This window comes from Helianthus annuus, chromosome 3, assembly GCF_002127325.2.
Source record: "Helianthus annuus cultivar XRQ/B chromosome 3, HanXRQr2.0-SUNRISE, whole genome shotgun sequence".
Lineage (NCBI taxonomy): Eukaryota > Viridiplantae > Streptophyta > Magnoliopsida > Asterales > Asteraceae > Helianthus > Helianthus annuus.
This window is the reverse complement of record NC_035435.2, coordinates 118,774,738-118,792,340: the sequence shown is the minus strand read 5'-3', so window position 1 is coordinate 118,792,340 and position 17,603 is coordinate 118,774,738. Positions and strand designations below refer to the sequence as shown.

Genomic DNA, 17,603 nt, shown 5'->3' with positions numbered 1-17,603 from the left:
GATGATATGTCTCCATTTTGGTGTTACAAAGAATATAAACAAAATTGAGTGTCGTTTTGAAATCATGCATATGTATAAATGTATGAAAATATTTAGTATGATGTGTGTATGAGAAAATGATCTCGAAAATAAATTTGAATTTAAAACGAGAGAATTGTACTTATATAAGATTGATAATAGTAAAACATGGGTTTGATTAAAAGTTGGATTGTTTCGAAACGGAACTTTGACTAAACCAAAGCGATCGAAAATATTTTGAATTTGAGAAACATGATTTGGCCTAATAGGTGGAATACTCTCGCCAATCTCTCGGTTAACGGTATTCACCCTTCCAGTTACTACATGTTCCCGAATCAATCGAAAATTCGAGACTCGACCGGATTTTTTTTTTTTTGAAAATTAAGGAGCGGAACTAGTCGACAAGGTGCGGGTTTCACTCCTAACTTGACGATTTCGTACCCTAATGTGGTTGGTACTCGTCGGGTCAAAATTTAATTTCGACACGGTGACGAGGGTCCACTAGAATTTGAAATTTAAAAATTGAAATTACCATTGAGATGTGGGTTTCACTCTAACTTAATGGTGCAATTTCGTGCAAAATAGAATTAAACGGAATGAGAGTCGTTTACCAAATTGTGGGTTTCACGCCTATTTTGGTAAATTCGTCTCGTTTGTATAATACGAGTGTTTTTAAGTTTAAGAAAATCGAGTAAAATGCCTTAGAAAGGACGTATGTTAAGGGAATACACAAACAAGTCTAAACACATATGAAAACATATTAAGAATAGTACACAAAGAATTGGACAATAAAACAAATATTAACACATAGAGAAATATGTCAAGAATAACTCATAAATAATCGAACAATGAAACACGTGTTAACACATAAAACAAGTATTAATACACAAGAATAACATGTCAAATATTACACACAATTGACATACATGTTCAAAAGAGCATAAATAAGAAACAAATAAAGTATCATGTAGTAGTTTCAAGCAAAACATAAGAATAAAGCTAAAACTATAGACTAGGTTAAAGCATTCCTACTTCCTAATTCCCTATAGTTATGGCTCTGATACCAATCTGTCACACCCCAACCAATAGCGGAAACATCGGGATGAGACGAAGTGTGAAGATTGCTCGAGACATCATAACACTATTTGTGACGATAATTAAATAATTCCCATTTCATTTCATAACTTTCAATTGTCAACATTACATAAACTCAAGTAACAACAACTTCAAAAGAAATACATGATAACATAAGCAAAATTGATACGACATATTAAACCTAAACGTCTATATGTGTATCTAGGCATCAACGCTACTTCTTTTCATAGCATCGTCATCATCAACCTGTAACATGTTTAAAATACAATTCAATGCAAAAGCAAAGGCGAGTATACAAGTTTGGTACGTACATAACAAAAGATAAGTTTTAAACAATTCCTCATAGCAAGCATGTGATTCAAGATAAACATTTAAATATGGCATGTGTCTAACATATCAAACCAAAAGAGACGCAACATGCTCATGACATAACCTCAAGTCTACGGGCGGGTCGTCAATCCTATAGCGCTACATATGTCACGGTTAGGCTCGTACGAAGTTAATGATAAGTTCAACACATAAGAATCACCCAAGTTTAAAGTATCAAGCCATCACGTATACAAGCATGTTATAGGAATGTTCATGTGTTTAAGCAAAATGTTCATGTGTAAGTTTTTGATAAGTAAACATGTTACACCCCAAAAGTGGTAAAAGTAAAAAGGGGGAAATACGAGTATACTCACATTGATTGCGTATAAGAATTTCTTGAAATAACGCACGAGTAAGGATGGAGAATTTCAAGAGGACGGGCGTAAGCGATTATCCTAAATATAGAATAATGATATCATTAATACTTATAGGGTAATTATAATTCATAATATTTAAGGTTTATAAATCAATTAATTGGCTACTATAATTTATCTCATTAATAACTTGGTAGTTATTTAATTTTAGAGCTTAAGATAAAAGAGAAAACATAAAAAGAATTTATTTTATAAACCGTTTAACCAATAAAGAATTTAAGGATTTATAAAGGTTTCTAAAAGAATTAAATGAAAAGAAATTATAACGTTTTTTTTTATTTTTAAACAAAAGAGAAAATGAATCTAAAGTTAAAAGTCCAAAATAAACGGCCAAAAACCGGCCTGAACACGACTCGAACTGCCGCATCCGATCCACAGGGCTACGTGTTTTACCCGTTTATACCTTTGTTTTTAAATTTACTTATGCTATCAATAACATATGAAGTTGTAATCATATTCATTCTTTTATATAATGATTTACATATTATCTAGAAAGATTATAAATTGAAGGTTTAGCTTCACATTCAGTAAACTTAAAGTGTTAGTTATATTCATAGAAAATAATTTTAAGCTAACAAAACTGACCTGTGGGCTATGGTGTTCGATTTGGTTGAAAATGTGTTATAAACTCTTTCAACTTTATCTTTTTTTTTAGTGATAAATTAATTCAAGTATAGGGTAAATAAAAATAAAAGAAAGCTTGTCAGTTGCCATAGATGGCCTAAGAGAAAAAAAAAAGCATAATGTGCGGCAGCCAGGACGAAGGTCCGGGTTCGAACCCGTGACCCCTGTTTTGATTAAACAACATCAAACATCCATCAAGCCAATGTAGCAGATATGATTCATTTTTTTTATTTTTCTTGAGTTCGGTTCTATTAATACATGTATTAAAAAAAGGAAATCGTGTATTACACTTAATTGGTCATCTTCTTCAGTATACAACAAACCCAAAAAGAAAAACCCACCCACTCTTATGCAAGTTTCCAATTATGAAAGGTTATAAAAAAAGGAGATTTATTGCATTCTAGCAGAGGATTAAATTAAACGAAGGAAACCAAGAAATAAGAAAGGTATACCAAACGATGGTTCGATAGTTCCTGCTTGTGCTCCGGCAACGTCTCGGTAACCTCGGGTTTCTCCGGTCGTCTCCTCCGAGTTCCGGCAAATCTTCAGGTTATGAGTGTGTGAGTTCTGAGAGTAGAGAGATGAGCGAGAGTGGAGAGGGGTTGTCGGGTGTGGCCGGAGAGCGAGAAAGTGGCTGGTGGTTCACTAGTCACGCCGGTTCTGTCGGTTTCCTTGTCGGAGAAGAACCGCGAGGAAGAGAGAGGTCGTGTGGGAGTGCGTGAAAGAGGGAGGAGGAGGGTGGTCATGGTGTGGTGGTTGCACATGCCGGATATCGGCCGGAATTACTCCGGTGACCGGAGAAATGGCAGAGAAAAAAAGGGGTGTCGGCTAGGGTTAGGGAATGAAGGGTTTGGGGTATTTTATAACTTAAGTAAATACACAAATAGTCCCTTGACTTTAATAAACCAACTTATGTCATGATGTTTTTAAAAGGATCTAACTTTACAGTTAACCAACTAGGTTAGTTTATATTACTAACTTTAAAATTTAACGAGACTAACTAGATTATTATAAAAATAAACTTTTTAAATTGTAAAATTAATTAATTAATTAATTAAACAATGAAAAATTAACTATATTTATAACGAATAAAAAAAATAAAGATAAAAGATTTTCGACAATGCAACGGATTATAAATTTTGAAAGAAGCAAGCTTCTAAAAATAGATTTTTAAGACTCGATTTCTAAGTTAGGAAAATTATGAAAACGCGGAGCGTTACAACAGAGTAGTACAGTCAACAAGCACAAGCAATCGGAGCATATTCGGCAACTAAACCAACTCATAGATGACTGACTTGTGATTTCTAATCGAGCATATTAGGCAACCAAACCAAATTAGTCGATTCGCTCGGATAACAGAAGAAACAGAGCAGTACAGTCAACAAGCACAAGCAATCGGAAGATCAGATGAGATGATCTGAGTTCGATCCCAAATGTAAAGGCTATTGAATATTGGGGGAAATCGAAGATCATGGGCTGCGAAGGGGGCAACACCCAACCCTTCCCAACTTAGGATATGCAGACCAAACCCACATATGCAGATCAAATTAGGGTTTGAGAAGAACTCGTGAAGAAGATGAAGTGATAAATTATGCCTAGGGTTTTCTTTATATCGTCAGTAAAAAGGACGAGGGGAAATTACAAATATGCCCATCATGTGTCTGCCATGTGACTAATAATTAACTAGAGTTTGGGATTGAGTTAGACTCAGGGGTCAAAATACTTAGTTATAAAAACCATGGGAGCACATATGTTAAAAATCTTATTTTAAACTAATATAGTAAAAATAATATAACCACAAGGGTTAAAAACGTAATTTACTCCTTTTGAAATTAGAAATTAAATAGGTTGACATATTACTCATTTTTAATTAAATCTATTATTGTATTCACTTTGAAAGTTTTGGTCTTAAGAATTTTAAATGTTATGTTTTCAGTTAAAGGTGCTTGATCAATTGTTAAAATTAATTTCGATGACCAACTTATGACTTTACATACCTACCCACTAATCACTTCTCATCACCAAGCCATACGTAACCACCAAAGTATTTAATAAACTAATGGGAATGCCCGTGCGTTGCCGCGGGTATTTATGTTTTTTTGTCGCATGTTGCATGACGAGTTTCACGGATTTTATTTATACGAATAATATGTTAGACTATCCGCATCAGTGAAAGGCTATCCTTTCTACAAACAGCCTAATCAGTATGCCACATCAGCTTTTCACTTATTCTTCTCACAAACACTTTTTACCCACAACAATAACATATATATCCTTCCCACAAACAACCTTATTATAATTATTTTATTAAATTTAAACTAAATAAAAAAAAAGAAAGGACCCACCATTCCCCCATTCTTCACCATTCTTCTCCAATAATCCTTAAGAATGAACACCCTCCATGTCATCCTCTACAACATCCACTAATTTATCCCTCTCACAAATGCCCTCCACATAAGCCAAAAATCACCTACAAACATCCTTGATGTGGATAGTCTTAGTAAAGCTATTATATCAATTCACGAGGAGCAATTGAATATGAATAAAATAATTGACATAAAAAACAATAATATAATAGATGGTAGACGATATTTTAAACCCTTTGACTTTAATAAAAAAAATCGACTTTTCAACATCTATTTCTTATTACACATTTACACCTTTTCAACATGTAAAAATGCGCCCAGTATAAACCTATGAGGCAAAGCTTTGACAAAATGCTATTTGTAATATGTTAATAAAATTAACTTGCTTATAAAAAAAAAACAACGAAATGCTTTGACAAAACCATTACTTCCCATAAGTTTTACAACAACGAAATCCAGGGGACTGCACCATATCATTTACTTAAGAGCATATCAATTTTAGTTGTTGTCTTTTTATAAAGGGTCAAATGTAAAAAAAAAAACAAGATAAAATGAAACAACTTGAACATGTTAAACGCGTCAAAACTGCCAAGTATTAAAAAAATTTAAACGACCAACGAATGCTCCAAATTTAATAGCTAAGTCTCACTGTAGACGTGTATATTGAAAAAAAAAATACCTCTTTTGCAATGATTAATACATCATTTTTGGTCAGATCATTATCCTCTTCATCACAAGATAAAGCTTGATTATTCATAACGTATCTTACTCTTCTTTCTTAAAGAGTCGGATTCTTGAACTTCTTGATCAGGATCTTGTACATCAACCCCATCTTTGCCAGTCTTGAATTTCTCCTGGCAATGATCTCAGCGGCCTAACTCTTGCCGATTTCGGTCTGAAACTTCCCTGCAGTACAAACATCAATGCAAACATTACAAGGACATGTATAATAAGCTAAGAATGCAGAGAGCATGCACAAGATAAACAAATACATTTTTTGTAAGCCTGGCAAAAAAAAAGGTGGGGCGGGTAACGGGTCAAAATGAACCGTTTCATAAATAAATCATTTCGGTTCGGGTCAAAACGTGTTTTGACCAAACTGGTCAAGGGCTATGCAGTTATAGCGATCTAAAATCAAATAGCGTTCAAGGGCCGAAATTTGAGATATAGATTATCGCGGTGGGATATCGGTAATTTTATATCATGCAGAATTTATATCTATACATATATAAAATGTAAAACATATATAACAATATAAACAAATGCATTTATTTAAAAAAAAAGCTGAAGAAATTTGCCCACATCAACAATATTTAGGCCAGACCATTGATTCTAACTATTTACTTCAAATGTTTTCCAAATGAGTTAAATGGGTTGAAAGTCGTCCAATATTACTGTAAGCAATAATACGATCGTGACCTAAACGTACCAGTTTCATATTCAAGTGCTTGCAGAATCATCTCAATCTGTTTATATCAAGAATAAGTGTCACAAAAAGATAACATTTTTATTAATTGTTATACAATGAGCTAAGGAAAAGATTAATAAAAAGAGTACTTTATCAAAATCTTTAACAAGATTAGCCTCAAGGGAGGCGTTATCCTCGTATTCCCTCCAAAGTTCCTTTATTTCTTCGGCTTTAGGTTATAAAAAATAAATGGTTCAAACCCATTTCATAAAAATATAAATATATCGATCTTTGATAACAAGTAATGAAAACTTAAAAGTACCCCTCTTTCCACCACCAAAAACCTCGCACATCTCGTTTAAAGCCGCTTCCTCAAGTCTGCTCTTTTCTACTTTAGGTACACCATCCGATGGTGTTATATCGCCCACGATAGCTATAAAATGAAGATTAGTATATCATTTATAAGCTCAAATATGACAAAAAAAATTATAAAAGTAATAAACATGTACCTTCGGCAATGTCATGCACAAGGGCAATTGATGGCAATCAGCTTAGTTGGATCGAAAAATTCCCGAAAATAACAAACACTAACAACGGTTCTGATCACGAGATACAGTCACACCACCCGTAAGCTTCGCTGAGCAGAATTAAACTAATCTGAATTCCCGCTACAGTCACACCACGAGAACAAGACTAGCCGTCCAAGATCACCTTCTAAAACCTGCCAATTTTAGAATAGCAATGAACAAAATTACCCTCTGGCTGCAGAGAATAAAAATTTATGAACTCAAAAACTGCCGTTTCATTTCCAATGTTCCAGTGCATAATTGAAAAGAAAAATAACTACCAGCTACATGATCACCCACGTTTCCTACACTTTTGGAATTGTAAACCACTATTCGACAACTTCAAACAAATAAAAAAAAGACATTAATTAAAATAAAACACTAGATTAGCAGTTGTGTAACAAAACGTGGGGCTGGACTTGAGTAGGGCTTTAAGTGTCTTGCATTGGATCCAACTGGGCCAAGTTAACCCACTTCTGACTCGGGCCTGATGTGACTGGGGTCTGGGCTGGTGCTTCCCTATCATCCTCCCCGTCTTCGAACGAGTTTGTCCTCAAACTTGGAAGCGATTCATCAGGCTCATAATACGGCTGAAGGTCAGCTACATTAATAGAGGCTGAAGCACCAGAATTTCCCGGAAGATCAATCTTATAACAGTTATCATTCACCTTAGCAAGAACCTTGAACGGACCATCCGACCGAGGGCTTAACTTCGAACGGCGTTTAGAGGGAAAACGCTCCTTCCTGAAATGCAACCACACAAGATCACCAGGCTTAAAAAGAACGTGTTTCCGACCCTTGTCACGTCGATACTTGAGAAGCTCATTGTTCTTTGTAATTTTATCATAAACTCGCTAATGAATTGATTTGATATCAGCAGCTAATTCACTAGCTTCTTGACTGAACTTCGTAGAGGTGTCGAGTATAGCCAAATCGAGTGGTGTGGATGGGTTGAGGCCATAGACAACCATGAAGGGGCTGATGCCTGTGGTCTTGTTAGGGGCTCGATTATATGCGAACTCGGCACGGGGCAATAAGTCTTCCCACTGTTTCAGATTTGAGGTAATGAGGGCACGGAGTAACGACCCGAGGGTGCGGTTGGTGACCTCGGTCTGGCCATCGGTTTGAGGGTGGCTCGAAGTACTAAATTTGAGTTTGGTGCCGAGTTTACGCCACAAAGTCAACCAGAAGTGGCTAAGGAACTTAACATCTCTGTCACTAACCATTGTTTTTGGTACTCCATGAAGGCGAACTATTTCTTTTAGGGCTGTAAACGAACCAAACGTTCAGCGAACAGTTCGTGAACCGTTCGGCGGGAAGTTCGTTTATGTTCGTTCGTTTAATAAACGAACGAACATGAACAAGAAATTTCGTTCGATTAGTTAAATGAACGAACATGAACAGAGGTCTCGTTCGTTCGATTGTGTTCGTGAACGTTCGGTAAGATGTTCGTGAACATTCGTTGATTTGCGTTCGTTTATGTTCGTATGTTTGTGTTTTAATTGAAGAACTTTGTACTTTCTTATATTTTATTTGTACTTTTTATATTATTTTTTGTTTTATTTCCCTAACAATTAAACTAGAAAACTCACTTTCACCTTGTTTATGCATCATTTCCCTTTCATTTCTCATTATTTACATCCACGAATACGATCGACCTCCGTTCCACAATAATGGATTCAAGTTCGAGTGCTACTCTCTGGGCCATCTATCTTTATTCTTCGTTGCGTTCACCAAATTTATTTGTGTTCGTGAACTGTTCGCGAACACGCTCATTTCCTTAATGAACGAACACGAACATAAAATCTCGTTCGGTAAGTGTTCATGAACCGTTCGTGAACACATTTATTTCCTTAATGAACGAACACGAACAAGGCCTTGTTCGTGTTCGTTCGGTTCGTTTACAGCCCTAATTTCTTTAAAGTATAAGTTAGCTATCTGGACAGCATCATTCGTAGTATGGCAAGCCACGAAATGGGCCATCTTAGAAAAACGGTCGACCACCACCATTACAGAATCTTTGTGGCGTTGGGTTCGTGGTAATCCGGTGACAAAATCAAGACTAACATCCTCCCAAGGGGCAACTGGAACCGGCAATGGCATATACAAACCGTGAGGGGAAGAATGACCTTTAGCTCGATGACATGGTAGGCAACGCTTGATGAAGTGCTCGACATCACGGTGCAATTTGGGCTAAAAAAAATGAGTGTGCAGAATTTGTACTGTTTTATCAAGCCCCAGATGGCCCGCGAGTCCCCCTTCGTGAGCTTCTTGTATGATTACGAGTCTAATGCTATGGCGTGGGACACAAAGCTGCTGCCTTTTGAATAAAAATCCCCTGAACACATGGTATTCACCCTTAGCCTGATGCTGGCAGCTCGCGTATAACTCTCTAAAGTCTGGATCCGACTGATACTCATTTTGCAAAAGATCAAATCCAATAATTTTGGGCTGTAGAGAAGTAAGCAAAGAATACTTACGAGAAAGTGCATCAGCGCCTTTGTTTAGCTTGCCTGACTTGTGTTTAATGATGAAGGTAAACGCTTGTAAGAATTCCACCCATTTAGCATGACGAGGTTGCAGCTTTTGTTGGCCCTGAATATACTTCAATGCCTCATGATCTGAATGCAAAATGAATTCTTTAGAAACCAAGTAATGTTGCCAATGATCCAAGGCTCGAATAATGGCATAAAATTCTTTGTCGTATGTTGAGTAGCGCCGTTTTGCATCATTAAGTTTTTCACTGAAGTAGGCGATGGGACGACCCAACTGTGATAGAACAGCTCCTATACCCACCCCAGACGCATCACATTCAACCTCAAATACTTCATTAAAACAAGGCAGCGCCAAGACGGGAGTGGAGGATAATTGATTTTTGAGCTCTTCGAAGGCTGTTTGGGCCTGTGGCGTCCAAGTAAACTGTTTGAACTTGGTGATTTCGGTCAATGGAGCCACCACGGTGCTGAAGTTCTTGATAAAACGACGGTAGAAAGAAGCAAGGCCATGGAAACTTCTAACTTGGTGAATTGAGGTTGGTACTGGCCAGTCACGAATAGCCTGGATCTTTCTGTCATCAACTTGGATTCCCTGTTCAGAAACTAAATAGCCAAGAAAAGTGACTTGGTTAGTAAAGAACTCACATTTATCCAAGTTCCCATAAAGCTTCTCCTTATCAAGTGTTTTAAACAGCTCCGAAAGATGAGATTGGTGCTCATCTGATGTTCTACTGTACACCAGGATGTCATCAAAGTAGACCACAATTAAACTACCCAAAAATGGCTTTAGAATTTGGTTCATCAAACGCATGAAAGTACTTGGCGCATTTGACAAACCGAAAGGCATGACAAGCCATTCATATAATCCGTCTTTAGTTTTAAATGTCGTTTTCCACTCGTCCCCTTCAAAAATTCGTATCTGATGATAACCGCTCCTCAAGTCAATCTTGGAGAACACCGTGGCCCCGTGGAGTTCATCTAACAAGTCGTTCAGCCTCGGTATGGGAAAACGATACTTTATGGTGATTTTATTGATGGACCGACTATCCATACACATCCGCCATTCCCCATTTTTCTTAGGTACAAGTAGGGTAGGAACTGCACACGGGCTAAGTGACTCGCGAATAAGACCCTTTTCCAACAACTTGTCAACCTGCTTTCTGATTTCACTTGTTTCTTGTGGATTAGTTCGATAGGCTGGTTTATTGGGCAAAGCCAAGCCTGGGAGTAAATCAATTTTGTGTTGTATGGAGCGTTTAGGGGGTAAGCCAGGGGGAATCTCAGCGGGGAAAACCTGGGCATAGGCTTTTAATAGGGACTGAACAAGAGGGTGCGGAACAGGTTGGAGTCGAGACTCGTCATCATCGAGTCCTAACAACACGAGTTCTTTAGCGGAATGGTATTCATGTTGTTCAGATTGTAAGAGTGTACTCAGGTTTGGTATCGGTGTGGAGGAGGGTGTCGAAGGGGTAATAGGGGTAAGGATGATTTTACGGTTGTTATGAGTGAAGGAATAAGTGTTGAGGTATCCGTCATGGACAGCGCGGCGGTCAAACTGCCAGGGACGCCCTAATAACACGTGACACGCGTCCATCGGAACGACATCACACCATATTTCATCGGTGTAGAACTTGCCGATACTGAATGACAGTAGGACTCGGTGGGATACACGAATGCCCTTACCCTGGTTCAGCCACTGGATAACATATGGGGAAGGATGTGGTTGAGAGGGGAGGTTTAATTTGGTGACTAAGGTCTGGGAGGCAACATTGGTACAGCTTCCCCCATCGATTATGACTGAGCATACTCGTTGAGAGATTGTACAGCGGGTGTGAAAAATCGATTCCCTCTGAAGGTTCTCTTGTGGGGCTGACAAAGCATTTAGCGTCCTTCGGACAACCAAAACAGGGTCGTCATCTGGACCACTCACCAGGTCTTCTTCTTCAGCAGGTGAAGTGGGGGCAATAAGTGATTCAGACCCAAAATCATAACCCCCAGCAAGCTCAAAATCAGCAAGGGAGATGATGCGTTTGTTGGGACACTCCGAGGCGATGTGCCCTAACCCCTGACAACGAAAACAACGGCGAGGAGCTTTGGGAAGTTCGATGGTGGTACTGGTTGTAGGCGATGGTTTGGCGGCATTAGGTGGGGTCGAGGATTTTATGGCTGATGTGGGTTTTTGGTATGGAGTGGGCTTAAAAGAGGACTTACTGGGCTCAAGCTTCCCTTTGGCCCGTTGTTGTGAATCAACCTTATGGGCCAGTAAAGTTAATTCAGCTAGGGTTTGGTATGAATGTAACTCCACAACATTTGCAACTCTGGATTCCAGTCCTCCTAGGTAGCAAACCAGAGTCTGAGGGTCATCTTCAGGCACATCACACTTCATCAAAAGGTATTCAAATTCACGAGAGTATTCTTCAGCCGTACCTATTCCTTGCTTCAGCGCATGTAATTGAGAAAAACTATTCTGGACATAGTAAGTGGGAAGAAATTTTTGCTTCATCTTCGTTTTCATCTTTGCCCAGGTCTGAATCTTCTCTTTTCCTAGTCGTTCTCGCTGCAGGCAAATATTTGACCACCATGTGGAGGCGTATTTGCGGAGTTTAAGGGCAACGATCTTAACCTTATTATCCTCCGCGGTCTGCTTGTAATCGAAGACCCGTTCCACAGTTCTCAGCCATTCGACGAACTCGTCAGAATCCAGTTTACCGTCATATTCGGGGATATCAACTTTGATATCATTTGGATGCCATCCACCTGATCCTCCTTTGTTAACTGACCCACCTGATGTGGAGTCATCCCCATGGCTCTGTGAAACAATTAACTCTTGAATTTGTTCCTGCATCGCTTGCATTCTCTGTGCCATCTCCTTCTTATCATTTTCCATGGTTTCTAAAATCTTTTTTATCTCGGTACTGTTTCGGGTATCCATAGCTCTGATACCAAATGATGGCAATCAGCTTAGTTGGATCGAAAAATTCCCGAAAATAACAAACACTAACAACGGTTCTCACGAGATACAGTCACACCACCCGTAAGCTTCGCTGAGAGCAGAATTAAACTAATCTGAATTCCCGCTACAGTCACACCACGAGAACAAGACTAGCCGTCCAAGATCACCTTCTAAAACCTGCCAATTTTAGAATAGCAATGAACAAAATTACCCTCTGGCTGGCTGCAGAGAATAAAAATTTATGAACTCAAAAACTGCCGTTTCATTTCCAATGTTCCAGTACATAATTGAAAAGAAAAATAATACCAGCTACATGATCACCCACGTTTCCTACACTTTTGGAATTGTAAACGACTATTCGACAACTTCAAACAAATAAAAAAAAGACATTAATTAAAATAAAACACTAGATTAGCAGTTGTGTAACAAAACGTGGGGCTGGACTTGAGTAGGGCTTTAAGTGTCTTGCATTGGATCCAACTGGGCTAAGTTAACCCACTTCTGACTCGGGCCTGATGTGACTGGGGTCTGGGCTGGTGCTTCCCTATCAGCAATCTTGATGCACCTATTTAAAGTAAACGAAGCTTATGACTTTATTTTGTAAGTAGGTTCAATGGTAATAAAACAATAGCAAAGATTAATAAAAATAAGACCTTTCTCTGTTAATACCGGGAAGATCATCAGCAATTAAAGCCATTAGTGCCATTTGATACATATGATCGGCAATAGACTCTTTGAATTCATTATAAACTCTTCTCTACCTATAATTCCAGCCGTGGATATCACTACGTTTCCACCAAATCTGTAGGTTATTTGATTCATTACTTTCTTCACGTAGACAAGCAACAAATTTTAGTAAAAAAAGAAAAATCGAAAACAAAGTAAACCTCTTTGAATTCATTATAAACTCTTCTCTTCCTATAACTCCAGCAGGATGATTAGTCACAACCGGAACCTTGGAGCCTAGTTTTGCAGTAATCTGCAATTCATCCGTGAAATCGATAAAAATAATTAATCAATGGAGAGAAAACCGTTCATGATTATCTTCTTTTTTCAATAGTTTTGAAGTCCAAATAACATACGAGTTGGTGAGCCTCTTGCAAACCGAAAAAAGGACCAACATAAGCAATGGCAAAGTGAGGACGAATTGGCTCTGATAGTACTTTATTCACCACACCTTCTATAGCAACGTAATGAATATTAAGGCATAAATAATAGAGAATGGTTGAATACTCGAATAACACAATTCCTGATATAATTTATGATTGCTGTAAACGTAAGGGCCCGGAATAACCTACTTGAAGGGAAGGGTTGACCAAGCAGGCGGAGGGGAGCTTGGGGCAACATAGGATGTGATTGCAAACAAGGTTCCACGAGCGGCTAACGCAAGCAGCGGAGGCCGGAAGTCTGCCAAATATGTTTTGAAGAAGGTCTTCACCGACATGATCAATAGTTGTTGCGATTCTGCTTGACAGGAGTTCCAGCCACAACGATGTCATTTCGGTGTTTTGAGGGTGTTATTTTATGATGGTAGTGGCAGGAGCGGCTCAACCTTTTTGTACTTCAGGGTAGCTTGGTCTTATTCAGACGAGTATTATTGCTACTTCTGCACAAAGTACAACTTATTGTCTTTCAAAGATTGTTAAAGTCAATATTAGTTGGCTAAAAATGATAAAAATTAACTTAAAAAAGAGTAAACTAAAGTTCATATTCCAGATTTGGCGCGTTCTTTTCAAAAATTGCATATGTAGTGTCCGCTATCCACTCTCAGAAGAACGCATTTGATTCTTTTGATAACTGCTCGGTTTTTATCAGACGCGTGTGATTTGGTTTTTTAAGCTAACATCAAAAGTTCTATTGAATTGATATAAAATAGGTATTCTTTAAGAGAAAAAATATCACCCTGCACCTGTGCAGAGATGTTGTGAGTGGCATGAACGAATTAGATTCGTTGTTCATCGACGTATATTATCCCAGCCTTTAATCCACCCATCCACACGCCAATTAGTTCACCGGAGACTTACATTAACCTGTTTGTCCACCATATACAAACCCTAATTCTAAAAAAACAAATGTAGTTAACTTATAAAGGCAACCAGGGGCGGACCTACCTCTTTGGTAGGGGTAACCCCCGCTACCCCTTGGTCGGAAAAAATTTGGAAAAATTAGTGTAAATTTTAGAAAAATTTGACGTTTTTTCGATTTCGTTACGGCTTATTTATAACACGTTACCCCTTGGTCGGAATCCTAGATCCGCCACTGAAGGCAACACAAACCAAAAATGTTAAACAGGAAAAAAATAACATAAACCTCAATGAAATGACCCGTACCAATATGAACAAAAATCTTCTCAGAACACCAAAATAGAGTCATCGGGCGATTGTAATATCAACAAAAACTTCAAGCGACATTTATACGAGACATTTACAAATCGTTCAAATTAGGTTACACTCGCAAGTCTTAATTAAAACAAAAATTAACATGTATCTTGAATTCGAATCATTCAGAAGAACATAACAATGAAGTAAATCAGGTGGTGAATACTTTACCAGAGTATAAACCTCATGAAAAGGAAAAATAGGGTTCTGATGAGGTTTTATGAAAGAGATGATACTCGTAATATAGCCGCAATCCTCTTCCTGGCACCACCATCTTCATCAGAACAGAGAGGGGAAACCTAACAGATGTAATCGTCTGGTTCAAGTTGTGATCTGTTGATTTCAATTGATAATGAGATATTTAATCGGCCGTTTCAGTTTCAGTTGTGGGATTGAAGAAAACAAAAGCAAATACAAACCAGAGAGTGATGGTTTCTTGAAGGGGTAAGTCATGCGATTGAAGGACTGCCATGATGAATCAACATTCCGGGAACACCAGGCATCCTCTTACACTCCGACGGTTTTGACTATTGGGATTCTTGATTCTAAATGCAGGAGAAGGATTTCACGAGTTTACCCCTGGAGCGTCTTAAAAAGTTGTTTCATTTTCTGTTCTATCTGCTTGGACTTATTTGTACATACTGTATCAAAACTTGTATATATGGCAAAATTACATTTTTGTACATAACTTCTCCTTTTTATAGTATTATAGATAACTTGCTCCCAAAGTTATATTTAACCCTCCAAAGATCAACGGTGAAATAACTTTGACGAGGTATGGTACTGGACCCGACCCGAGTAGTCGGACCTTCCTCCTATTTATCACTTTTATATTAATTATTTATTATAATTGCGTACTAACCCGCGAAGCGCAGCGCGTTTTAGTTTATACTACACTAGGTTGTGGGCTTGTAGAGACAACCCCTAACTGGGCCTGGCCCATTGAGTTTAGGGTTTTCCCATATCTCCTATATAACGAGGTCTCCACCTCCTTATTAGGGCATGCAATATGGGGCAAACACTTTTGTAGCTGAAAATAAGGGATTCTTCCCCTACCGGTCGTCTCTACATCCCCGTTTTTCTCTCTTCCTCTTATTTGCAGGTTTAGGATAAGTCGGAGAAGACGAGGTGTGGCCATGTTCAAATCCATCATCGTAGAAGTACCGACCTGCACAGGTTAATTCTTCTTCATTGACGCCATCCATGGGACCGGCGACGATCACATCTCGTTTTCTCCACGATAATCTCCAGATTTGGGAACATCCACCGTAGATCTGTTGAAGAGGGTAAGCTTCTCACGGTACAGACAAAGGGGATTTTTTAAATAACCCTTTACCAGGTCAATGAGGTAAGCTCCTACCCTTCTAAAATTGATATTACAAATTTGTCGTCTTTTGCCATTCACCCAATTCTCACATACAAGATATTTGCAAGAAAAAATAATAAATTAAAAGTGAGACATGGAACAAGGCAATTCAGAGATGTACGTCAGAAACCCATTTACAATTTTTGGATGTTTGGATTTTGGCATATTTTGAAAAGCTTTGCTGGTATGAGTTGAAAACAATCGGGTACTTCTAAGGGATCCATGGAACCTTACGAATTTGACATTTTTATATACAAACATATCATACCCGAGCAAATTTTTACCGCACAATCCCGAGTCGTGCACTTCTTTCATCAACGAATTTTTTGGCCTGAACATGCCCTTCAAAGCATTGTTCGAAACATCTTACTGTACGGCATGCTCGGGCATGATTCATTATTTAACCAGAGTACTTGGGACGCCTTATTGTTTGGGTTGCGGGGTCACGCAACCTTTGGCGGAAGCTCTTGTTCAACCTGCCACATCCGGCGGAAGCTCTCCTTCGACCTGCCACCTCCGGCGAAAGCTTTTTCCATAACCCGCCACTCCGGCGGAAGCTTTTGCTTAACCCGCCACGCCAGCAGAAGCTTTCTCCTCAACCCGCCACGCCAGCGGATGGTTTTTCCTTAAGTTGTCACTCCGGCGGAAGCTTATGGCTCAACCCGCCATCTCCGACGGAATCTTTTATTCATCCTGCGATTACCGGCCGACGCCTTTTAACATTCCGTTAGCTCATGCGGACTTCTTTCTTCAAGTCGGGATCTTTCCTTCGCCCGCCCAAGCTATTAAATCTTAACCGGGAAGCCTAACGGGACAAGTATTACTTGCTCCACATTACCCTGTTTGCCGGACAAATCATGTTGGCAGAGCTAAACCCTTTTTGAGTGTCTTCTCGCTCCATTACACTAAGGGCGTAAGTGTTACCTCACATGGCGCTCATGTTGCAAACATCATTGTGTAGCTCAGTGTATAACCATTAACAGCCAAGCATACGCCTCATTACGTCTGCATCGGTACAGGGTGTTTCCAGTTCTCTGAAAAATAAATAGACTGAGGACCTCCTCGATAGCGTCAACTTTGACAGGGCAACAAAACGTTATTGTGCATCTACATATAAAAGGCATGTAAAGCTCACATACAACCAGTTAATAACATTTTACTCGACGCCTCGATCCATATATAGTTTCGAAAGACAAACAAACAAGCAAGCTAGATCATAACAAGTGAAGCGGCGAACAATGGTGATGGCGCCTCGTACTGTATAGCCAAATCGGGGAATGATTGTACGTCGTCTAATGACAACGGACCAGAACTAGCTACATGACTTCTCTCCATACCGCCTCATTTGTTGGGTCATCGTATTCGCCGGACGTACAATCTTGAACTAGACTTACTGATATGACGAACACAACTATGTACATATGAGTCACGAACGACAGGTTCTGAATCTCATCGCTATATTAAATTTAGGAAAAGCATGTTTTTAATGGTTGAGTTATACAAGATAATAGATGTCGCACGAGAAGTAATATGTCTCCGTGAATCTGTGATCTCGTTCGCTAAATCCATGTACATATCTGGTACACTTAAA

The 17,603-nt window shown here is 38.7% G+C and overlaps 2 long non-coding RNA genes and 1 pseudogene across 3 annotated transcripts; all 3 read right to left on the bottom strand.

Annotated features, from left to right (window-relative positions):
* Positions 1-1,162: 1,162 nt before the first annotated feature.
* On the bottom strand, positions 1,163-3,427 carry LOC110870741. The gene is made up of 3 exons (XR_002553212.2): positions 2,933-3,427; positions 1,797-1,877; positions 1,163-1,359 (listed from the first exon to the last, which is right to left on the bottom strand). It is a non-coding gene; the product is annotated as an uncharacterized LOC110870741 (long non-coding RNA).
* A 2,096-nt stretch (positions 3,428-5,523) lies between these two features.
* On the bottom strand, positions 5,524-13,615 carry LOC110871741 (annotated as a pseudogene).
* A 56-nt stretch (positions 13,616-13,671) lies between these two features.
* On the bottom strand, positions 13,672-15,304 carry LOC118490642. 2 transcript variants are annotated; one of them, XR_004889738.1, is made up of 5 exons: positions 15,066-15,304; positions 14,818-14,979; positions 14,599-14,666; positions 14,178-14,298; positions 13,672-13,874 (listed from the first exon to the last, which is right to left on the bottom strand). It is a non-coding gene; the product is annotated as an uncharacterized LOC118490642 (long non-coding RNA). The 2 variants fall into 2 exon arrangements; XR_004889737.1 differs by having other exon boundaries at positions 14,599-14,979.
* Positions 15,305-17,603: the final 2,299 nt, after the last annotated feature.